Genomic DNA, 26,151 nt, shown 5'->3' with positions numbered 1-26,151 from the left:
AAAGAAGGTAGGAAGGAAGGAAAGAAATGTGATATTTAAAGAATAACCAGTTTATTTGTGTATGCAGTTTTAATTGTGTATACAGTTAAATAATGTTATAAATGTTAATAAGCAGCTAATTAGTAGTTTGAGCTAAACGTCTTAGAATATGAGAGTTTGAATGCAATTTTACATGACATTTATTGCCATACCACGGAAAGCAGCAGTATAGATAGCAGATAGTTCACGTCAGATCAATAAAAAATTAAATAAATAATAATAATATACTAAATAAATTTATAAATAATAAATAAACCATCTGAAATTGAACTTTAGAGCTGAGACTCGGCATCTACATGTATTAATGTTAAAGAGGTTTAATGTGTATTAATTACATTATAAACCTCAACATTTGGCTGGAGTGCAGTGAGTGCACTATTCTGTGCTTCTGAATGGCTGTATTTACATTTTCTATCGTGTTTCGTCTGGTGCAAACAGCCCAATTCCATATCACTGCAAATCTCATCACGTAGCGTGCTGTTAGGACACGGGATTGCAATGTAACGTGCTCGCCTAATGCTTACTCTTATTTGCTTATTAACACCCTCATGTGGAACTCTGAATCTGCGTCTCATTTCGGAGTCGGCTACTGTCCACCGGAGGTCGCATTTCTGGTCGAGGGCGCATGCTTTGAGAGCCTTCATGACTGAATGAATGAAATATGCGGGTTTCCACCAAGGCAACCCGGGGTGCTGAAATATAATTGGCTAAAGAAACAGTGGGCGGGTTAAAAGACCAAAACAAAGACAGCCAATTCAGCGCATACACGCGTTTTCAAAGCAGAATATCTGACCTCAGCATTGCTTTTCAGAAAAACAAGAATGTCCATTAGCATGTTTCTTAAACATCTGCAAATATGTGTATTATTTTTATGCTTTAGAACAGTCAAAAATGTACACACAGCACCCTTTAAGGATGTTTTTTTAGCTGAAACTGCACCTTCAACACAGGACAATTTAATTTTGGGTGATCTGTCCCTTTAAATAAGTGTATCTTGCTTCAAAAAAAAAAAAAACAATGGCAGAAATACTATTATTTGCAGTGTAGGTTTCTCTAGAAAACTCTATAAATTAGAGCACACTTTTACTGTGCGTGTGTGAGCATGTGTGTGTGTGTGTGTGTGTGTGTGTGAAGTCATTATACACCCAGTTAAACTCTCCAGAGAATCATAACTTGCAGCTCGCAAGTTATTATCCTCTCTCTGTGCTTTCTAATTAGCAGAACGAGCTAATGAACACACAGTCACACCTGCTGAATGAGTCCTGAACTGTTGCCGCAAACACAGAACCTGGTTCCCTCAGCGGACACATTCAGACAGTTAAAGTCATTAGCTTCTGCTTCAAACCATCAAACCCCCTGCTGCACACACACTAAACCTGGAGATTTACAGCGGACACCAACACACACACACACTGAGAGAGAGAGAGAGACTGGGAGAGGAAGATGTGTTTGTGCACATGAGCGAACTAGTGAGAATTTGTGTTTGTGTAAATGTGTGTGTAATTGGGATTATTTGTGTGTGTGTGTGTCTCTGTGCTTGCGTGCGTGCATGTGTGTGTTTGCTTGCATTAAAATGTGAAAGGGAAACATATTGTGTGAGAGAAAGTGTGTGTGTGTGTGTGTGTGTGTGTGTGTGTGTGTGTGATTATTTGTGCGTGTATGCACACTTGGTCGTGTGTTATCATGCTGTTTTAAATTATGAATTGGAAAATGATTGTGTGTGTGTGTGTGAGAGAGAGAGAGAGAGAGTGTGTGTGTATGCAAGAGTGAGTGTGTGTGTGTGTGCGCGCACGCGTTCCTGTGCGTTATCATGGTGTTTTAAATTTTGAATGAGAAAACAGTGTGTGTGTGTGTGTGTGTGTGCGTGTGTGTGTGTGTGTGTGTGTGTGTGCTTGCCTGATGCGTAAGATATGAAAGGCAAACTGATTTTGTGAGTGTGTGTGTGCGTGCGTGATGCAGTGAAGTGTGAATACTAAAGTAATTATGTGTTTGTGAGTGTAAGTGTGTGCGTGTGTGTGTGTGTGCATAAGAAAAAATAATTGTGTGAGTGTCTTTTTGCATGATGCATTCAAGTGTGAATGGGAAAACGATGTGTGTGTGTGTGTGTGTGTATGATGCAATAAAATGTGAAAGCGTGTGTGTGTGTGTGTCCATATGTTTGTGAGTATTGTGCGTTAAATGTTTGCGTAGTGCATTAAATCGCGAATGGAAGAAGGGCAGTGTGTGTGTGTTTTGCGTGTGCGCATGATGCAGTACAGTTTGAAAGCAAAGAATTGTGTGTGTGCGCATGATGCGTGTGTATCTGCATGATGCAGTACAGTGTAAAAGCGAAAAGAATTGCGTGTGTGTGTGTGTGTGCTTGTCTGTCTGTGTGTGGGTGCGGGTTGCAGTAAAGTGAAAAATAAATTTTGTGAGTGTATGTGTGTGCGTGTATGTGTGTGCGTGTGTGTTTGTGTGTGCGCATAAGAAAAATTTTTTGTGTGTGCGTGTGTCTTTTTGCATGATGCATTCAAGTTTGAATTCGAAAACTGTGTGTGTGTGTGTGTGTGTGTGTCTGTATGATGCAATAAAATGTGAAAGCGCGCGTGTGTGTGTGTGTGTGTGTGTCCATATGTATGTGAGTATTGTGCGTTAAATGTTTGCGTAATGCATTAAATCGCCAATGGAAGAAGAGCAGTGTGTGTGTGTGTGTGTGTGTGTGTGTGTGTGTATATGTGTGTGTGCATGATGCAGTACAGTGTAAAAGTGAAAAGAATTGTGTGTGCATGCGTGTCTGTCTGTCTGTCTGTCTGTCTGTCTGGAGGACGTATTAAACTGTGAATGGGAAAAGAACTGTGTTTGTGTGATGCTGCAGTACAGTGTGAATGGGAAGCCCAGATCTCAGTCACAGATAATAAGCGCTGCTGTTTCTGTCATCAGGTCAGGTGTATGTGTGTGTGTGTTCTCTCTCCGCTCTGGCCTCTGCTTCACCTCGTCTGCTGGATGTTTGAAAGTCTTCAGACATGATTAAGAATGTGGGGGTTTTTAGGATCAGATCAGTGTTGGGATGTGGTCGCTGTAATGCCCTGTAGGACTGTGGCTTCTGCATATATATTTCAGAGCACTTTTTTCTTCCATTTCCAGTGTGCAGATTCATCATGAGGACCGAGCAAAAGGGGAAATGAATACATTTGTATATTCAACAGTGAGTGTGTAGAAGAATAGCCATTTTCATAATATGTAAAACCATTTTGAAAACAATAAATCAATAATAATTGTTTCTGTCAAAACAATTAAGTTGATTTTAATATAGTTGTTTTAAATTGTAATTAAATTGTAAAAAATGAACTGGTAATGGAGATGAAATCATACAGGAACAATAATAATAATAATAATAATAATAATAATACAATAAAACATTATTATTATTATTATTATTATTATTATTATTATTTATTATTATTATTATTTATTTTAACAATAGTAATAGCAATAATCATCATCATCATAAAAATATTAATGATAATAATGATAATAATAATAATAAAAACAACAATAATAATAATAATAAAAATCCAATAATAGCAACAAATCTCTCTCTCTCTCTCTCTCTCTCTCTCTCTCTCTATATATATATATATATAAATATATATATATATATATATATATATATACATATTTGTTTATATGTAGAAATAGAAATAATAATAATAAAAATGATAATAATAATTATATCAATAATAACAGTAATCCTAATAAAAACAAAACAACAACAATATGAATAATAGAAAATATTATTATTATTATTATTATTATTATTATTATTATTTTAACAATAGTAATAACAATAATAATAAAAATAACAGCCATAAATAACAAAAACAACAACAATAGTAATAGCAATTATTATTATTCTTATAATTTTTATTATTTTTATTTATATTATTATTATTATTATTATTATTATTATTATTATTATCATTACTATTATTATTATTTTCATTACTATTATTATTATTATTATTTATCATTATTATTTAAAACATATAAAATAATAATAATAACAACGGTATCAACAATAACAATAATCCTATCAACTACAAAACAACAACTATATGAATAATATGAATTATTATTATCATTATTATTATTATCATTATTATTATCATCATTATCATCATTATTATTATATTTTTTATTATTATTATTTTACAGTAGTAATAGTAATAATAATAGTAATAAAATATTATTATTATTATTATTATTATTATTATTATTATTAATAATAATAATATTAATAATAATAATAATAATAATAATAATAATAACAACAATAATAAATTTAATAAACCAAAATTAACGCGAAGTAAAGCTTTTGTAGTGGCCTTAAATCGAAACTCATCTTCAGATATTTAGCATTCATAACCCCCATAAGTTCACAATGCTATATGATACTGTGCATTATTATTCATATCTCCACTGCTAGGTCTCGGTCATTATACTTTGCATACGTTTCAGACACAGTCATAACTCATAATCGCTCCATCTCTGTCTCTGAGTATAATCTAAACACGGACGCTCGTTTACATCTGCTTTTATCATCCAGACACCGAAAGGATCTGCTTTTCTTGACTTTCTCTTAGCCTAAAGTTTGTTTTATATCCTATACATCCTTATATTGCACTTACTGACATGAACAAACAATGAACACTTCATTTATTACAGTATTTGATACAGTTGTTCTTTATAGTTCAGGTTGCTCTCGGTTCTTTAATCAATGCTTGGATGTTGATAATGCATTAGTAAATGTTGAACGAGGATTAATAAATGTATTGTTCATAATTCGTTCATGTTAGTGAATACAAAAACTAATGAATGATTATTTAAAGTGTGACCTGTACTTCTTTATAAGCTTATATTAATAATAGAGAAAAAACATTTGTTCATTTTAGCTAAACGGATGTTGCATGAACACAAGCACAACTTTATACCATGATAAAGGGACTTTTTGGCCAATATGTTTGAGCTGAAACTGCAGGTATGTGGGTGTTGATGGATTATTGACTGCAGTATCAGGGATTTTAGCGGACAGGTATGGAAATCCCCCTGTGACGTCTGCATTCCTCACACACAGTATCATTTCCCCCTCAGACTGTAATTAAACATTAATAATGCACATATCACAATGAACATTAAGCCGTGGCATTCTGTTAATTTTTCTCACAGTAATCTGATGACATTGCTTTTATGTGTTTGGTTGGCTTTTTATTTTTTCGCAACAAATTAGGGTAAAAAAACATTGTATGAGATCATATATTGTCTGATAAGAATGCTTGTAAATGGGAATTTTAAGGCTGTTAATAAAGCAATGGGTTAAAGTGTGTTGTACGGAAAAAAAAAGAACAAAACTAAACTAAATTATAAAGTAAATAACAAAAACAAGACAAAACAGACAAACACATAAATAAATAAATAAATAAATAAATAAATAAATAAATAAATAAATAAATAAATAAATAAACAAAACTAAACTAAATTATAAAATAAATAACAAAAACAAGACAAAACAGACAAACACATAAATAAATAAATAAATAAATAAATAAATAAATAAATAAATAAATAAATAAATAAATAAATAAATAAATAAATAAATAAATAAATATAAAAACAAAACAAAAAAAATAAAAACAAAGCAGCAACAAAAAAACAAAGCCAAAATAAATATAAAAATAAAGTAAAGCAAAAAACTAAATTTAATTAAAGCAAAAATGAAAACAAATCAACAACAAAAACGTAACACAATAAATATAAGAATAAAATAAGACATAGAAATTAAATAAAATAAAACAACAGTAAAAACAAAACAACAACAAAAACAAAATAAAAAAACAAAACAATTATAAAATAAAATAAATAAAATAAAAACAAAACAGCAACAAAAAAGAAAAAAAATACAAAAATAGAATAAAGCAAAACAACATATATAAAAATAAAATAAAACAAAAAATAAAATAAAATAAAGCAAAAATAAAAACAAAACAACAAAAAACTAAATAAATATAAAAACAAAAACTAAAAACAAAGTTAAATAAATAAATAAAATAGTATTTCTAACTCAAATTTCCCCTTTAATTTAATGCTACTTGCCACTCCTTCTGTCTTTTCATTTGTTTCATGACTTTTTTCTTGTAGGGTATGAATAAAAAATAAATAAAATTGTTATAAATAAATGGAAATAAAAGTCACAGACACACACTTTTAGTTGAAAGTGAAATTAAGTATGATGTACAAGTTAGTCATATTTTAAAAAACAGTGGTTAGCACGGTCGCCTCACGGCAAGAAGGTCACTGGTTCGACCCTCATCTGGGTCAGTTGGCATTTCTGTGTGGAGTTTGCATGTTCTCCCCGTGTTGGCGTGGGTTTCCTCCGGGTGCTCCAGTTTCCCCCACAGTCCAAATGCATGCGCTATAGGGGAATTGAATAAGCTAAATAGGCCATAGTGTGTGTGAATGAGTGTGTATGGGTGTTTCCCAGTACTGGGTTGCTACTGGAAGTGCAACGGCTGTGTATAACAAATGCTGGAATAGTTGGCGGTTCATTCCGCTGTGGCGACCCCTGATTAATAAACGAGCTAAGCAGAAGAAAAGTGAATGAATGTTATAAAATGTGTTTAAAAAAATCTTCTCTCCATTAAACAGAAATTAGGGGAAATGTAATAGGACGGCTGTTAACTCTGACTGTGTTTATTTTTTTAGTTGAAATACTTTTCTGAAAATGTAGAACTCGGGACTACAATTCAGGGGGGTGGGGGGTACTAAGTAGATGGTGTAAAATAAATAATAGGACTCCTTCAGTAAGGCATGTCTCTTTTTTTTCTCATTCCCCCAAACTTTGATCTTCTAGTAATCATTTAGTCATTACCAGTCAGACTGACAGCTCCATCGCTCTCGCTTTTCTTTTTCTTCTTCTTTTTTTTTTTTTACCTCCTTCCCTCATCCAGATCCCGTTGGCCTATAATTTCATACTTCCAGGAGATTCTTTTCATCCCATGCACGGAAAATGATAAATGATTCTCGATCTCATTGAATTTGTAGAGCCGGGCAGCTCTATAAACAGTCGCCTCACAAGAGAAAACACACTGTGATTTATACCCAACATCACTTTCCCCCTCTGCTTTCCATCCGCACTTTATTTTCTCGCAGGCGACTCCAATTGTTGTAAATTTCTCCGGTGTCTTCAACAGGTAAGAGAGAGCTCAGCTGAAATATTCATTCATTCATGCATTCATGCGTTCATTCATTCATTCATTAATTCGTTCATTCATTCATTCATTAATTCATTAATTCATTCATGCATTCATTCATTCATTCATTCATTATTTAATTATTTTTCATTCATTCTTTTATTTCATTATTTTAATTTTATAATTTCTTCATTGTTTATCAATTTTATTATTTTATTCATTTATTTATTCACTCGTTCGTTGATTTACTCATTCATTCATTATTTATTAATTTAATTGTTTTATTTATTTATTTGTTTTCGCATTTTTATTCATTTATTTAGTTTATTTTTATATGTTCATTCCTTCATTGTTGATTTATTTTATTGTTTTGTTCATTCATTTATTTATTAATTATTAATCCATTAATTTATTTTTTCATTTTATTCATTCATTTTTATTATTTCATTTGTTCATTCATTTATTTATTCATTCTTTGTTTATTTATTTTATTATTTTATTCATTCATTTGTTCATTCATTTATTCATTTACTCATTCATTATTTATTTATTTATTTATTTATTTATTTATTTTATTCATTCAGTCATTCATTTATTCATTATTAATTAGTTTTATACATTTTGAATTCATTCATTTGTTTTATTTTCATTTGTTTGTTCATTCATTTATAGTTTATTTATTTTATTTTATTCATCAATTTATTTAATCACTATCTATTTATTTTATAATTTTATTCATTCATTAATGCACTCACTCATTCACTCACTCATTCATTCAAAAATTCATTATTTATTTATTTTTATAATTTTATTTATTCATTCATTGTGTATTTGTTTATTTTGAAATGTTGTTCATTTATTAATTCATTCATTCATTTGTTCATTTATTAATTCATTTTATTATTTCATTTGTTCATTCATTCATTTTTTTTATTTATTTAATTGTTTCATTCATTCATTTATTCATTCATTCATTTACTCATTCATTTACTCATTCATTCTTCAGTTCATTATTTATTTAATGACTTCATATTTTTATTTATTCATTTATTTTATAAATTTATTCATTCATTCATTTATTCATTCATTATTTTATTATTTAAGTCAGTTTTTAATTTATAAGTTTAGTTTATCAAAGCTTACAACTTTTAAACGTGTTTCAAACAAAACAAAATGCTGTGCATCCAAAAATGTTAAAAAGCGTAAATCAGTAAATAATGCAAATGTAATAATGTAATTTACACTCGACATCACTCCCCCAACCCCCCCCCCCCCCACCCCCCCCCCCCCTACATCCCCCACCCCCCTCCGTTTTTCCCATCCGCAGTTTTTCACGCATTCGATCCCAATTGTTGTAAATTCCTCCGGTGTCATCGACAGGTAAGAGAGAGCTCGGCTGAAACGAAAATATTTTGCCAACTCATTGCGCTTTCTGCAATAGCGCCGGCAAAAAACAATTCATCTCATGAAAATAATGGCAAACTGGAAAGCACTGGGTTACTGAGACAGAAACGACTCAGACAGAAACCAAAAATTGGGCTCTCGGGTGGAGCCATCAAAGGGTCAATAGACGCAGTGGAAACCATTGTTGATCCTGGCAGCGGACAGGAGCAATGTCACTACAGGGGAGTCTTCCTTACTGAAGTGGATCAGCAGAGAATAAAACAAAACAGAATTGATAGCCTTTATGGCCCCCGCTGGAGCCACATTTTAATGCTGAGCGGCGTTTTGATGACAGAACCGAGCGAGAAAAGGCGGCGGCGTTCTGTAGGTCAGCGCTAAATGATTGCACACTCGCTCCTCATTTAGATTTCATCCGTCTGTTATTCCGCTCGGATAAATATTTGGGGATATTTCGCCGCCGGTGATTCGCCAGGTGTCTCGTTAACATATTAGATGCCACTAATCCGTTAGCGTTATTAATGGGAGAGATTTCATAACACATCGTTCTTGCTGCTGAGAGCACGATTTTTATTTTCATCTTGAATCAAAGGGGAAATGTGTGCTATTTTATTTATTTATTTATTTTATTTATTTATTTTTTACCGAATTTATGGTGGTTTTTGTGCATGCCTAGACTACAGCTTTGAGGAGTTTGAAGAGAATACTACAATTAAAAAAAAAATGGGGAATTTATATTTATTTAATAATTTTAAACATTTAATTTGTGTTAGTTGCTGTTTGCTAGTTTGTGTGTGATTATTTGGAACATATCATATTCATTCATTAATTTATTCATGCACTTATTCATACATTTGTTTATTTAATAAATTTTTAAAATAAATTAGTTTATTTATTATTAATTTTATAAATTTTTTTTTCGTTTGTTCGTAAATTAATTCACTGTTTATTTGTTATTATTTTGTTCATTCATTTATTCATACATTTATTCATTCATTCATTCATTTGTTTTTTAGATTTTTTCCATTCTTTTTTCATTTGTTCATTCATTCGTTTATTCATTGTGCATTTGTTTTTTTTATTTTATTCATTCATTTATTCATTATTCCATTTGTTCATTAATTTATATTTTTTTAATATATTCATTCAATCATTCACTCATTCATTCTTCAATTATTTATTTATTTATTTAATTATTTTATTCAATAATTAATTTATTAATATTTATTTATTTTCATTTTTTCTATTCATTTATTCATTCATGTATTTATTATTTGTTATAATTTTATTAATTTATGATTTGTCTATCAAAGCTTGTTTAACTTTGAAAATGTGTTTGACCAATTTAAAGCGTAAATGAGTAGAGAATGCAAAAAAAAAAAAAAAAAAAAACTAGAAAACGCTGTGATTTACACCAGACATCATGCGTCTGGTGTGAACGCAGCATAAAGACGTATTATGCGGTCTCTGTCACTTCTGCTCAGAATGACAGGCTGATGGCCACCGATGCGCTGAGTCTCCGAAATTATAAATATTTCAAATAGGCACTATCCTTATAAATAAACATTCTAAACAACTACATTCTCACCTACAAAGCCTCAAAGGTACATTATGTTGTCAAACAGCTGCAATATTTGTCAAACTGTAGTGAGTTTACAGCTGTAGCTCAATGTGGGTGGAGTAATACACAAGGGTGAAGAGGCTGTACAGGTGCTGATATTGCGGAATATCACAAGTGTTACGATTTAAATAAGTTGTCCAGGGAGAATAAACGTAACACTTATAATATTAAATTATTACTGAGTAGATGGATGGAAAATACACCAGGACACAAACTTTACAATTAATTAGTTTATTCCTCTTACGAGGAGAAGAAAGATGAAGCCAACAAAAGAGAGGCTTACATGTGTGCGCTTTGTACAATGTATATATAATAATAATAAAAAAAAAAAAGAAATACAATCAAAAAGTTTCAGAGGAAAAGGAACTAGAGTGGCGCCAAAGCAAAGAACTAAACAAAACCAAACGCCACCTAAACTAGAACACAAAATCCTCCTCAAAACTTACTAATAAAAATCTAAATGTTTTGCGATGTCAATAACATAAACTCCCTGAAATAATAAGCAAAAATACAAAATGCAGCACTCACCTAGTGCTTCTGAACATTGAAGTTACCTACGGGCAAATTGTATGTCACGCGACTTAGTAAACTATTCCCTTTTACCCAAAAAAGAATGATAAACTCTTTAACTATGACTTACATTGATGTACAGTTATTTAGAAACACAGAACAAAGCATAGAGTATAAATAGAAGCGAGCGAACACAAACCAACACACACACACACAGCACTCTGTAAAACAAGACGTGCCGGTCGAATTTAAGGTCCACAGAACGAAGTCCAATTGGTCCCAAGGAAATGCCCTAATGAGGAGTGACAGGCTCAGGATCCAATCAGCAGGTACCTAGTAGAGAAAAAATATTGTAACAAAAGATGATAGGACGAGACAATGAGCGAATGACAGACAACGAGATGCGATGGGAGGCAAGCAAAACAGAGAGGGAGAAGGCACAAAAATACAAACTCCTACAGACCGCGACAATAAGGCTATCACCAATCAGATTCGAGTACCAGACAGAACTGTTGTACGAAATAAAATACAACACTATATCATCCTTTTGTGCTTTATTTTAAATCCTACGAAGTGCAGTCTTCCAAACAGGAGGCAAGATATCTAAAATCAACATAATCAAAGTGTGAAATTCAATTCGAAAACACTATATCACACATTTAGCTGTATTCTTAAACCTACAACATGCAGTCAAGGTTTCTTCCAAAAGCATAATTATCCATTCGCCAGTTTCTCGACAGCTCCGCCTGCAGCTCCATTGTGTTTTTATTAAAAGTGATGATTTTCCCCTGGACAGCAGTCAGAGTCGATCGCCGCTGATCAAACCCCACCCGCCTTCATTAGCCGGACAGCTTTGATTTATGCTCTGAAACGCATGACCTTTGACCCCGGTCTCTGGTGACCCCTGAACCCCGTCCCGAACACTTACCGCCGCTCCTCTAAAATCATCTGCGCCTGTTTGTTTTTCTCTCCAGCCGCTTTAGCTTAGCAAAATATTTTCCGCGGCTTGTTAAAAAACGCTATCTGTGTGGATGCGGCGAGGTGCGGCCTGGGGGTCCCGCGTGTAAACATAAACACTGGCCCTCGGCTGTTTGGTCAAGACCGGGCCGTTTTTGAGTGAGAAGGAAACTCTGGGCCCTCGTGAAGACTGACGTGTAAATATTGGCACAGCTCGACGGCACCCCTGAGTCTCAGCAGAGCTTTCAGGCTGAAATCTGGACGAGTTTTTATTTTATTTTAGGAAAATCGGAGTAAAGCATTGGTAACATTGGAGAAGCTTCTGATCAGATGTTTTTATAAGAAAAAAAATCCATCTAGGATGGATGGATGGATGAATGAGTTAATTGGTCAATCAGACAATTAATCAATAGTCTATCGATTACCAAATCAAGCAATGAATCAGTCAATGGACCAATCAATCAATTAATAACTGAGTTGCTCAATCAGACAATCAACCAATAGTCAATTAATCACAATCAACCAATGAATCGGTCAATCAATCGATAAATAAGTCAGTCAGTCATTGGATCAATCAATTAATCAGTCAGTCAATGGATTAATAAATTGATCAATCAATTAATAAGTCAATCGTTCAGCCACTGAACCAATCAATTAGTGAATCTGTCAATCAGTCAGTCAATCAAAAGTTAATCCATCAATCAAAAAATTAATTAGTCAATGGATCAATCATTCAATCAGTCAGTCTATGAATCAGTCAATGAATCAATCATTGAACAAGTCAATCATTCAGTCAAGGGATCATTGAATCAATGAATAACTTAATCAAATCAATCAATAGTTGAATCGATCAATCAGTCAATCAATCACTGAATCCAACCGTGATTGAGTCAATGGAATAAAGCGATCAATCAATCATTAAATAAGTCAATCATTCAGTTAATGGATCAATAAATTAATGAATGACTCAATCAGTTAATCAATCATTGGCTGAATTGGTCAATCAATAGTCAATCAATTACTAAATCTGACAATGAATGGGTCAATGGATCAATCAATCAATTAAAAGCTGGATTGGTCAATCAGACAATCAATCAATAGTCAATCAGTCACAATCAACCAATGAATCAGTCAATAGATCAATCAATCAAATGAATCAATCAATTGAATAATTGCTGAATCTGTCAATCAATCAATCAATCAATCAATCATTTTCTTTTTTTCGGCTTAGTCCCTTTATTATTAATCTGGGGTCGCGACAGTGGAATTAACCGGCAACTTATCCAGCATATGTTTAACGCAGCGGATGCCCTTCTAGCTGAAACCCATCACTGGGAAACAACCATACACACTCATTCACACTCATACACTACGGACAATTTAGCGTACCCAATTCACCTGTACAACATATTTTGAGTGTGGGGACTGTTTAAACTATTCTCCAAACAGAAAATGCCAGCTGACGTAGCCGATGCTCAAACCAGCGACCTTCATGCTGTGAGGCTACATCGCTACCCACTGTGCCTCCGCGCCGCCCAATCAATCAATCAATCAATCAACCAATCAATCAATCAATCAGGATTTAATCAATCAGTCTATCAAACAAACAATGCTTAGTCAATGGATCAATCAATCATTCTAGCCTGTTTTTAACAAGGGTCCAAACTCTTGTAAATATTTGAACAGCCTCGATGTTTGTTTGTTTGTTCACTTTTCACATGTTTACAGTTATTTTTTATAGCGACCAATGAAATCACACATTCAAATGATTTAGTCAATAAATCAAAAAGTTACAAATTTCCTTGAAAATTCCATGAGATTAAGGTCCTAATCGAACTAAAGAGAAATCGAATTAACATGTAAATGTGGAGTATGCAAATTGAAGTGCAGTAAAGACATGTAAACGCCTTAATCAAACTATTACCGTCATGTAAGACTTTTTGCCGCATTTTGTGACAGGATAGTTCACTTATACACACACGGCTGATTGACACTCTCTGCACCTACCGAGTGGAGACCAGAGACACCTGCATCGTAAAAAACAGGGTTTTTTTTCTTCCATTCAACATGCGGTATAAACTTCCAATTAAACTACACTCTTCCCGCAGTTCATAGTTGCATTCAATATCTCGTTTGTCACAGGGGGCATGCATGAAATGTTCCCGAATGAAAGTGCCAAACTGCAGTTAAAGTCGACAAATTGAAGATGAAACACCTGAAATTACACGAAACTCCAGCCTGATCTTACGAGGAAACGTAAATATTTTACGTTTCCTCAGTTTAGTGGCTAATTCGTATGAATTTGTACGATTTTTAAAGAGGCTGCGTGTCACCTAACCCCACCCCTAAGCCCAGCCGTCATTGGGTAATGAGCAAATCGTACTAAATTGTACAAATTAGATCGTATGAATTTACGAATTAGCCCCTAAATCAAAAATTTACGAATTGTCATGAGATTAAATTGGAAACTCCGGAGGAAATGTGGATAGCATGATTACGCAATGACGTTAATCGAATTATGTGCTATAACATGTAAAACGGGATCATGAAAGGAACGTTCAGAAAGCAACTCATGTAAACACCTTAATCTTATTATTATTGTCTTAATTAGATTAAGGCAAAAAATTTGATTACTGATGTCCATGTAAACGTAGTCATTGTGAATTTGCTAAAAAAAATTATAATCATGACCGTTTTAGAAAATAGCAATTCCAAACAGACATAAGAGACTCTATATCGAAGATTTTCCGTTTGTATAGTATATTTTTCCTTCGGTTATATTTGTAAAATGAAAGGTCTGTGGGGTTAAGCAGTGTTGATGTTTGTGTTTTCTTTTGGGGAACATTGCTCGCTTCCTCCTGAGCGTTGACTTTAATGAAGTGTCGGTGTTGAGGACGCAGCGAGCCTGGAAATCGAGACGGCTCATTTTAACTCCGTCAGTGAGGCTCATAGTTACAATGATACAAAGCAGTGACATTTAATCTTGTTCCCCTGATGTGAAAGAAGTGCAGAGGTCGTGACCCGTGCATGTGATCTGACGAAACAGATCGAATACAATCAGTGAGAATAATAACTAGAGTTCATTCTTCTTCATCTTTGTGTAAAATTATTTGTACTTTGTGCTCTTTTTAATACCTTCATTGCACTTGTTAGGCCTCATTCGTTTTGTGATTAAAAAAAATTAATAAATTATATTCACACACACACGCGCTACCAAACACATGCGCTACAGGAAAATTGGATGAACTAAATTGTCTGTAGTGTATGAGTTTGTGTGTGTGAATGAGTGTGTATGGGTGTTTCCCAATACTGGGCTGTTTCTGGTAGGGCATCTGCTGTGTACAACATATGATAGAATAGCTGGTGGTTAAATTCCACCGTAGCGACCTCTGACATAAATACTAAGCCGAATAAAATGGAATGAATGAATATATACTGTACTTTTAAGTGCTGGTAAACAATTAATCGAAAATAAACAGTCCAAAATGAATAATATATATATAAATGTCTTTGTTTTGTAAATATTTATTGTGTGTATATATAAATACTAGCATTCAGGTTTAAGATTTGAATATATTTATATATACAGTTGAAGTTAGAATTATTAGTCCCCTTTTTTTTCTTTTTTTTTAATATTTCCCAAATGATGTTCAGCAGAGCAAGGAAATTTTCACAGTATGTCTAATAATATTTTTTCTTCTGGAGGAAGTCAATTTGTTTTTATTTTGGCTAGAATAAAAGCAGTTTTAAATATTTTAAACACCATTTTAAGGTCAATATTATAAGCCCCTTTAAGCTATATTTTTTAAGTAGTCTACAGAACAAACCATCGTTATACAGTAACTTGCCTAATTAATCTAGTTAAGCCTTTAAATGTCACTTTAAGCTGTATAGAAGTGTCTACAAAATATCTAGTCTAATATTATTTACTGTCATCATGAAAAAGATAAAAGAAATCAGTTATTTGAAATGAGTTAAAACTTTTCTGTTTACAAATGTGTTAAAAAAAATCTGCTCTCTGTTAAACAGAAATTGGGGGAAAAAATAAACGGAGGATAATAATTCAGGAGGCTAATGTGTGTATATGATACAAATTACATATAAATTTAAATAATGCACAATTTTTGTGTATAGTTTTGTTTTTTATGTATGTGTGTGTGTCTTGTATGTGTGTGTGTCTCATATATACAAAATAACTAGTTAAATACACACGTCCAAACAAACCTTTTGAATCCAATGTGAATAATTGCAATACATTTTTGCACTTTTTTTAATTTGTAATTTTCTTGTCTTTTTTTAAATATTTATTAATAAAATATTATTTATATTTAGATTCCATTATTATAAATATGATTTTTTTTTTTTTTTTTAAAGCTTGCCTTTTTGGGCACTTTATTATTTCTTCATTCTAGTTAAATTTTCCCTCTAAATTTATGTTAAACTAAAAAATTATAATAATAACCTGAGTAATGCTTTGAGAAATACCTAATTATATATAATCAATTACATTGGAAATTCATATTCGTATTTTAATAACAGATCACATTTTTACGAAGTAATCAAATAAAAAAGGAAGTTCTAAATGTATTTCTTTCGAGAAAAATTAATAAAAAAATTACAATTTAATTACACAAAACTGTAATCTTCTTTCTATTATTATTATTAATATTACTATTATTTCCAACACAACTGATTAACTCTAAGTATGCATTTCCCAAACATTACTTTAAGTTTTACATGAATGCAGAGGGGAAATTAGTGCCCAAAGTTTTTTGAATAATGGAGAAAAAGGCCCCAAAAGGCAAGCAAAAAAACATTTTAATAATATATATTTATAATAGTAAAATATATTTATAAAGAATATGCATATTTAAAAAGGCAAGAGAAAAATGCATAAAATAATCAATATATGCATATAATTTGAAAATATTTCTATCTAGAAAAAAGTAATAAAAATTATAATTTACTTACACAAAACTATTTATTCTTCCTTTTATTTTTATTTTTATTATTATTATTATTATTATTATTATTATTCACAATTATTAACATTATTACTATTGACTATGACTATATAAATACATGCCATTTCTGACAGACTTATTTTATTTATTAGTTTATTTATTTTTTGCATTGATACAGTACACAGACATATCCTTTTAAAGTTTTTTTTTTTCTTTGGCAGTGTTTAAACATGTACTGTATGAGAGCAAACATGCTAAAAGAGGTGGCAAAAATAAAATCTGAAACATTTGCCTGTAATAACATTTTGCCAGCCTCTCATTTTCAAGGATATATTTTTTTCCTGGTCCTAATGTGGGCTCGGGGAGGATGCATTGCGCTGTGGGGTGCTGGAAAAACACTTGCTGTTCTGGGCGCGATTCTGGGTTCCTGAGCAAGCATTGCAAAAAAACAGCATCAGCTCAACTGGAGCCAGCTGTCGGGATTTTTATTTAGCCTAGGAATACTCGGAAAGAGAAATGAAACGAAATTCTCCAAAAATACACATCCTTTCTGAATTTACTTTTACTACTGCACGAAAATAAAAGTCTTCCACAATTGCAATCTCGTAGACGACATCCTAAATCATTTTAAGTAGCCTGAAGTGACCTTTCCTTGAATAATTCTCTTAATGGACCTCTAGCCTATGTCTAAAACATGAGTTCATTGAAAGTTTTTTCAGTTTGATTTAGGATCAGTGTGTGTCTGTGGTTGCGGAAGACTTACGGCATCGAGAGGTTACCATAACAGAACCTTTCAAAAGCGGGACGTTGAGATTTGTCTGCGTTCTCTAAATGAAGTACCTGAACGTTTGCATGACGTTACACTTGTAAAGATGGTAAAACCATCACTGGAGAATGTAGTCTGGATATTCAGCGTATCAACGATGAAGATTTGAGCGCGAGTAGGGAAAGAAAAAGGACACTGAAAAAACTGACTTACATGCTCTATCTGTTTATTCTTTCAAGTTGTAAATAAAACTATTACTATTGAAATAAAGTTTGAAAATATGATTGTTTACTAACATTTCAGCATTTTACTGACACATAATATTGAACTTACATCCCAAAATACTGGCTTTGCATCTCAAAATACTGACTTTACATCTGGCAATACTGACTCAATTTTTTTTTTTTTTTTTTTTTTTATATCTGGCGATACTGGCAATAAATCTCAAAATGCTGACTTTGCATCTCAAAATACTTACTTTGCATCTCAAAATGCTGACTTTGCATCCCAAAATACTTACTTAAATCCCAAAAAAATGACTTTGCATCTCAAAATACTGGCTTTGCATCTCAAAACGCTGACTTAAATTTCAAAATACTGGCTTTGCATCTCAAAATGCTGACTTAAATTGCAAAATACTGGCTTTGCATCTCAAAATACTTACTTTGCATCTCAAAATGCTGACTTTGCATCCCAAAATACTTACTTAAATCCCAAAAAAATGACTTTGCATCTCAAAATACTGGCTTTGCATCTCAAAATGCTGACTTAAATTGCAAAATACTGGCTTTGCATCTCAAAATACTTACTTTGCATCTCAAAGTACTGACTTTGCATCCTAAAATACTGACTTTGCATCTCAAAATACTGACTTAAATCCCAAAAAACGACTTTGCATCTCAAAATACTGGCTTTGCATCCTAAAATACTGGCTTTGCATCTCAAAATGCTGACTTAAATTGCAAAATACTGGCTTTGCATCTTAAAATACTTACTTTGCATCTCAAAATACTTACTTTGCATCCCAAAATACTTACTTAAATCCCAAAAAAAAAACGACTTTGCATCCCAAAATACTCACTTAAATCCCAAAAAAACGACTTTGCTTCTCAAAATACTAGCTTTCCATCCTAAAATACTGCCTTTGTATCTCAAAATACTGACTTTGCATCTCAAAGTACTGACTTTACATCTCACAGTACTTAACATCTTCAAGTACTGATTTTACATCTCGCAATACTGACATTACATCTGAAAATACTGACTTTACATCTCAAAATACTGACTTTACGTCAGAAAATACTGATAGTATGTCTCAAAATACTAACTTTACGTCCCAAAATACTTGTATATCATCTGCAATACTCACTTTACTTCCCAAAATACTGACTTTACATCTCAGAATACAGACTTAGCATCTGTAAATACTGATTTTACATCAGGTAATACTGACTTTACCTCTTAAAATACTGATGTTACGTCTGCAATACTAACTTATCATCCTGCAATACTTACTTCACTTCCCAAAATACTGACTTTACATCTCAGAATACTGACTTGACATTTGTAAATACTGATTTGACATCTCACAATACTGTCTTTACATCTGGTAATGAGGACTTTACATCTCAAAATACTGACTTTACTTCCCAAAATACTGATATTACATCTTAAAAAATGGTTGTTATATCTGGACATTGTAGCATTAGATCTCACAATTCTAACTTAACTTATCAAAACACTACCTACACATCAACAGTACTGAATTTACATCTCAAAATACTGATATTACATCTGCAATTCTGAGCTTAAAAAAATATTGACTTTAAATCTCTAAATATTGAGTTTACATCTGGCAATACTGACTTTAAGTCTACACATTCTGACGTAAGATCTTAAAGCGATGTTTTTACATCTGCAATAATGACTTTACATGGCAAAATACAGACTTTACATCTCAAAATACAGACTTTACATCTCAAAATACTGACTTTACATCTCAAAATACTGACTTTACATCTCAAAATACTGACTTTACATCTCAAAATACTGACTTTACATCTCAAAATACTGACTTTACATCTCAAAATACAGACTTTACATCTCAAAATACAGACTTTAAATCTCAAAACACTGACTTTACATCTCAAAATACAGACTTTACATCTCAAAATACAGACTTTACATCTCAAAATGAAAAATTAACATCTCAAAATACAGACTTTACATCTCAAAATACTGACTTTACATCTCAAAATACAGACTTTAAATCTCAAAACACTGACTTTACATCTCAAAATACTGACTTTACATCTCAAAATACAGACTTTACATCTCAAAATACTGACTTTACATCTCAAAATACTGACTTTACATCTCAAAATACAGACTTTACATCTCAAAATACAGACTTTACATCTCAAAATACTGACTTTACATCTCAAAATACTGACTTTACATCTCAAAATACTGACTTTACATCTCAAAATACAGACTTTACATCTCAAAATACAGACTTTACATCTCAAAATACTGACTTTACATCTCAAAATACTGACTTTACATCTCAAAATACTGACTTTACATCTCAAAATACAGACTTTACATCTCAAAATACAGACTTTAAATCTCAAAACACTGACTTTACATCTCAAAATACAGACTTTACATCTCAAAATGAAAAATTAACATCTCAAAATACAGACTTTACATCTCAAAATACTGACTTTACATCTCAAAATACAGACTTTAAATCTCAAAACACTGACTTTACATCTCAAAACACTGACTTTACATCTCAAAATACAGACTTTACATCTCAAAATACAGACTTTACATCTCAAAATACAGACTTTACATCTCAAAATGAAAAATTAACATCTCAAAATACAGACTTTACATCTCAAAACACTGACTTTACATCTCAAAATACAGACTTTACATCTCAAAACACTGACTTTACATCTCAAAATACAGACTTTACATATCAAAACACTGACTTTACATCGCAAAATACAGACTTTACATCTCAAAATACAGACTTTAAATCTCAAAATACAGACTTTACATCTCAAAATACAGACTTTAAATCTCAAAACACTGACTTTACATCTCAAAATACAGACTTTACATCTCAAAATACAGACTTTAAATCTCAAAACACTGACTTTACATCTCAAAATACAGACTTTAAGTCTTGCAGTTCTGACTTTACATCTCACAATTATTAATTTATAATAGACAGACAGACAGACAGACAGACATACAGTAACAGACAGAATACAGATTAAGGTTACATTAAGGCTAACATAATTCTTCTTATTCTCCCTAATGTGAACAGGCCTTAAAACTGCCACTTTACACTCCACATATACAGTATGCTACAAAAAAAAAAGCTTTCTTGGTAAAAATGTTTCTACTTGATCTTTTTTTTTTCTCTCCCCACAGTGTACAGTTTTGCATACTTTTACGAGGGATTTGTTATTTCGCTAAATCCACTGTGTATAATCTCGCTGATTGGTTTACTAAATTGTGGGACCGAAATCCTCCAGCGCGCCAAAAAATTCCCAATCCTTTCTCCTTCAGAGAACCACTAATACCTCATTGAAAACGGCACATGCAATCAATCACACAGTGTTCAACTAGAGCACTAGATCAGGTATCAGGTGATGTCTTGGCCTTTTCTGCAACCCGGGAGGCAAAATAAAGACCCGGAGACCTGAATGTTTGAGGATATTTAGGATTTTTGGAGTTTTATTGTAAACATTTACATTTCCTTATGCATAACTACTTCCAAAAACCATAAATGAGCTGCAGCGGTGCCCGACATTCAGTCTCTAGCGCTACCTAATTTAACGGAGATGCTCGGTCCATTGGTGTTAACCCAGGTAAGCATGACTTTTTTTTTTTTTTTTTTTTTTTTTTTTTGGGCTTTAGCAGAAATTAGAAAAAAATAAAGTATTACAGTAAATCTAATAAATGGAAGGAAGGTAAGTTGTGGTTGGGAGTGGAGTCCAGGTTGCCGTCCAGCCAGGTCAAATTTCACCACCACAGACTTGTTATCCTACGGCGCGTCTGAATGTGCCTACTAGACCAGACATTTGTTCTTTCTTATTTTCACAGCATTTGCAGAAACCTTTAACCATTTGTCAAGGGGAAAATATATTAAACCTGTCATGTGCTGACTTAATAAAGATGCGAAAAATGAGAAAGTAAATGCGAACATGCTTTTTTATGCTTCTAAAATGCATTTGTTATGAAATGTGTGTGTTTTGTGATGCGTGTGCACCGTGTTAAAGAATGTTTGCTGAATGTGCTTGCCAAAGTGAAAGACCGCAGGCAGACGAGTGATGGGAAGCACAAACGTTTAGGCCTGTTTTCTGGTGGTTTTTAAAGTCTAGGCCCAGTTCAGTGCGTAATGGACTGAATTAGTAGCTCTTGTGTTTTCCTGCAAGGTTGCTTGATATGTAGATGTGCGTTTAAGGAACGAAATTCATTTTCTGATTTGAAATGAGGTTCAATGAGAATTCAGCATCGAATAGAATTGCAGTTTAATGACATTTTTGTGTGTCTGGGTTGATATATGTGGTTCACGGGGACTCAAAGTTGTATAATGACGGGAATAACTTGGTTGTACTTTATAGAGTCGGGTTTAGGGGTAGAGCTACTGTATATGACAAGCGTTTTTTTTTTTTTTCACAGTGTAAAATACATTGTCTATGGAGTGTCTTTGTAAACTGTGTATATACAGGTATATGTGGTTTATAGGGACACAACGTTATATAATTACATGGGGATGACTTGGTTGTACTCTTTAAAAGAAGTGGTTTACAGGGTCACACCTTATGTCCCTGTAATTCAAAATATTTCAAAATTATACTTAACAAGGTCTTTTGGAATGAAAAAAATGCCACTGGTTTTACTGTGAGAGCTGGGTTTAGTGGTAGAACTACTGTATATAGGTAACATTTTTTTATAGTGTAAAATACATTATGCCTATGGAGTGTCCCTGTAAACTATGTTTATATCGTAATATGTGGTTTACAGGGACACAAAGTTGTACAATGACATGGGTATGACTTGGTTGTACTCTAAAAAAAAAAGTGGCTTACAGGGTCACACCTCGTGTCCCTGTAATTCAAAATGTTTCAAAATCATACTTAACAAGGTGTTTTGAAATTAAACGAATGCCACTGGTTTACTATGAGAGTTTTGGGGTAGTGCTATATAAGAAGTGTTTTTTATTCATTCATTTATTCATTTTTGGCTTAGTCCCTTTATTAATCAAGTGTTGCCACAGCTGAATGAACCACAAACTTATCCAGCATATGTTTTATGCAGCTGATGCCCTTTCAGCCAAAACCCAACACTGGGAAACAGAGGTATTTTTTATAGTGTAAAATACATTATGCCTATGGAGTGTCCCTGTAAACTGTGTATACCAGAATATGGGGTTTACAGGGACACAAAGTTGTCTAATGACATGAGTATGACTTGGTTGAACTCTAAAAAAGTGGCTTACAGGGTCACACCTCGTGTCCCTGTAATTCAAAATGTTTTAAAATCATACTTAACAGGGTCTTTTGCAATAAAAAAAATACATGCCACTGGTTTTACTGTGAGAGTTAGGTTTAGGGGTAGTGCTACTGTATATAAGAAGCATTTTTTTATAGTGTAAAATAAATTATGCCTATGGTGTGTCCCTGTAAACTATGTATACCGGAATAGAGGGTTTGCAGGGGCACAAAGGTGTCTAATGACATGAGTATGACTTGGTTGAACTCTAAAAAAAGTTGTTTACAGGGTCGCACCTTGTGTCCCTGTAATTCAAAATGTTTTAATATCATACTTAACAAGGTCTTTTGCAATAAAAAACATATATATATATATATATATATATATATATATATATATATATATATATATATATATATATGCAACTGGTTGTACTGTGAGAGTTGGGTTTAGGGATAGAGCTACTGTATATAAGAAGCATTTTTTACAGTGTAAAATACATTATGCCTATAGAATGTCCCTATAAACTGTGTATACAGGTAAATGTGGTTTACAGGGACACAAAGTTGTATAATGACATGGGTATGACTTGGTTGTACTCTATAAAAGTGGTTTACAGGGTCACAACTCATGTCCCTGTAATTTAAAATGTTTAAAAATCATACTTACAAGGTCTTTTGAAATAAAAAATGCCACAGGTTTCCTGTGAGAGTTGGGGTTAGGGGTAGAGCTACTGTACAAAAGAAAGTGTTTTTTTTATAGTGTAAAATACATTATACCAATAGAGTGTCCCTGTAAACTGTGTATACACCGGAATATGGGGTTTACAGGGACACAAAGTTGTACAATTACATGGGTATGACTTGGTTGTACTCTAAAGTGGTTTACAGGGTCACACCTTGTATCCCTGTAATTCAAAATGTTTAAAAATCATTCTTAAAAGGTCTTCTGAAATAAAATTAAAAAAATGCCACTGGTTTCCTGTGAGAGTTGGGGTTAGGGGTAGAGCTACTGTATAAAAGAAGCATTTTTTTAATAGTGTAAAATACATTATGCCAATGGAGTGTCCCTGTAAACTGTGTGTATACAGGTGTATGTGGTTTATAGGGACACAAAGTTGTCTTGGTTGTCAACCATGTATTGAGCATGTTTGGTAAGATGAAAGTGAAGGCATTGAAGATGAACCCAAAGACTCTTGATAATCTCTGGGAGTCCTGCAAGAACGCTTTCTTCGCCATTCCAGATGACTTTATTAATCAGTGATTTGGGTCATGTCAGAGATGTATGGATGCAGTCCTCCAAGCTCATGATGGAGTCAGACACAATATTCATTCTGTCTCCACTGCAGCAGGACTTTATATTCTATACTGGACATTATTTCTGTTCAGTCACAAGACTAATGAAATCCAAATGAAATCATTCAAACTCAAGGCATGATCATTGTTTATTTTGGTAAAATAACTGTAATCTAGAGGCCTTTGCCTTTCATTTAAGCCACTTCTGATATTAAATGATCTATTAGAAGTCCAGTTATTATTTGCTGTTCCTAAAACTTGGATAGGCGACAAGACTTTTGTCAGGTAGTGTATATGAAGAGCTTTAGCACGTGTTCACAAGACAATTCTTCACCAGACGGATCCTGAAGGCCAGTTTCTGTCTGCTAAAATGACTAATGTTAGGCTCTTCAGATGTTTCACATTTCCCTCTCTGATTGAAGTGTAATGTTCAATGTCCACAAAAGTGTGCTCCAATCCCCCATTATTATCTAAACAAGCGTAAATGATGGCCATTAGCCTGTGGAAAAGACTCTTTCTCATCTTCCTCCATCGACGGGAATCCTTTCTGGGCTTTGCCTCCTGTACAATGTCTTGCAAGCCTGTGTCAACTCTCTCTCTCTCTCTCTCTGTGTGTGTGTGTGTGTGTGTGTGTGTGTGTGTGTGTGTGTGTGTGTGTGTGTGTGTGTGTGTGTGTGTGTGTGTGTGTGTGTGTGTGTGTGTGTGTGTGTGTGTGTGTGTGTGTGTGTGTGTGTGTGTGTGTGTGTGTGTGTGTGTGTGTGCCAGGTTGTTGAAGCGTGACTCAACAAGGGTTTACTAAATATTTCCATGAAAAGCATTATAAAATAAACCAGTAGCAGCGCTGGAGAAGACTTTCATGCATGCGGAGGCTAACAGGGGAATGCAGTAATGCGACGTTAAATATTTATGTCCCCCACAAAACTGACCAATGGCTTCTGATCCTGAGAGAGGGAGAGTGTGTGAAAGAGAATAAATAAACACTTGCTTTATGAGGAGCACTTTTAACCTGTGTATTTACTATACAGAACAATGTATGCATACAGAAAGCTCACTGCATATATACACACTGGGGTGTTTTGGGGGCCTGAAAATCAAAGTGCAACTTTTTAAAAAACTACTGTGTATCATTGTAGACTGTGTGTAAACTTCAAAGTAAATTGCGACATGTTAAGTGTTACAATTAGCATGATGGAATACTTGGCAACTATTACGAACACAACTAGCTAATTTAAAGCAACTCTTTTCAAAGTCGCCAAAAAAAAAACTTGAATGCTAATTAGGTGCTTTTCCATTATTAGAGGGGCTAACTATAGTATTGGTTACCTAGCAACCAGTAGTAAACAAGGCAAGCATAGTAGAGAAAGCTGATTGGTCTATAACATTCGCTACATCTTCTCTCCAATTCCAAGACCACATCAAACTTTTTGGCGAATTAAGGGATTTGACACTTCAGTTAGTCTATTATTTATTATTCCATTACTAAGGGATTTCAATAATTTTCTTATTTAAAGCTCGACTCAAAAAAAATTTGAAGTTTAAAGAGGAAAATGATTGTAACTCTTTGGTCATTTTTGAGCGAGATGCTAATGGTCTAATCCAGTTCAATGATCTATGCTAAGCTAAGCTAAAAGTGTTCCCGCCAGACCCAGAAACCGGCTGAATGGAATCCAAAATGATAAAACTCGGTTCTTGAAGAGCTGTAAAATGAGCCTTAAAAAATCTAATTCATCAGAATCATCCCATAAAATTCATTAATTAATAAATTAATTAATAAATTATATATATATATATATATATATATATACATATATATATATATATATATATATATATATATATATACACAAAATAAAATAAT

General features: G+C 32.9%; 3 long non-coding RNA genes across 7 annotated transcripts in view; 1 reads left to right on the top strand and 2 right to left on the bottom strand.

Moving 5' to 3' along the window:
- Positions 1-26,151, top strand: part of LOC147834365 (uncharacterized) — a 546,693-nt gene that overhangs the window by 470,358 nt on the left and 50,184 nt on the right. The window lies entirely within an intron of this gene.
- Positions 17,876-20,441, bottom strand: LOC147841248 (uncharacterized). The gene is made up of 2 exons (XR_015503763.1): positions 20,321-20,441; positions 17,876-20,154 (listed from the first exon to the last, which is right to left on the bottom strand). It is a non-coding gene; the product is annotated as an uncharacterized LOC147841248 (long non-coding RNA).
- LOC147841247 (uncharacterized) lies at positions 21,413-24,974 on the bottom strand. Its single transcript, XR_015503761.1, has 3 exons — positions 24,011-24,974; positions 23,598-23,731; positions 21,413-23,266 (listed from the first exon to the last, which is right to left on the bottom strand). It is a non-coding gene; the product is annotated as an uncharacterized LOC147841247 (long non-coding RNA).

The sequence above is a fragment of the Danio rerio genome, chromosome 12, assembly GCF_052040795.2.
Source record: "Danio rerio strain M-AB ecotype USA chromosome 12, GRCz13ab, whole genome shotgun sequence".
Classification (NCBI taxonomy): domain Eukaryota; kingdom Metazoa; phylum Chordata; class Actinopteri; order Cypriniformes; family Danionidae; genus Danio; species Danio rerio.
Note: the sequence above shows the minus strand (reverse complement) of the source record. Positions and strands in the feature narration are given on the sequence as shown.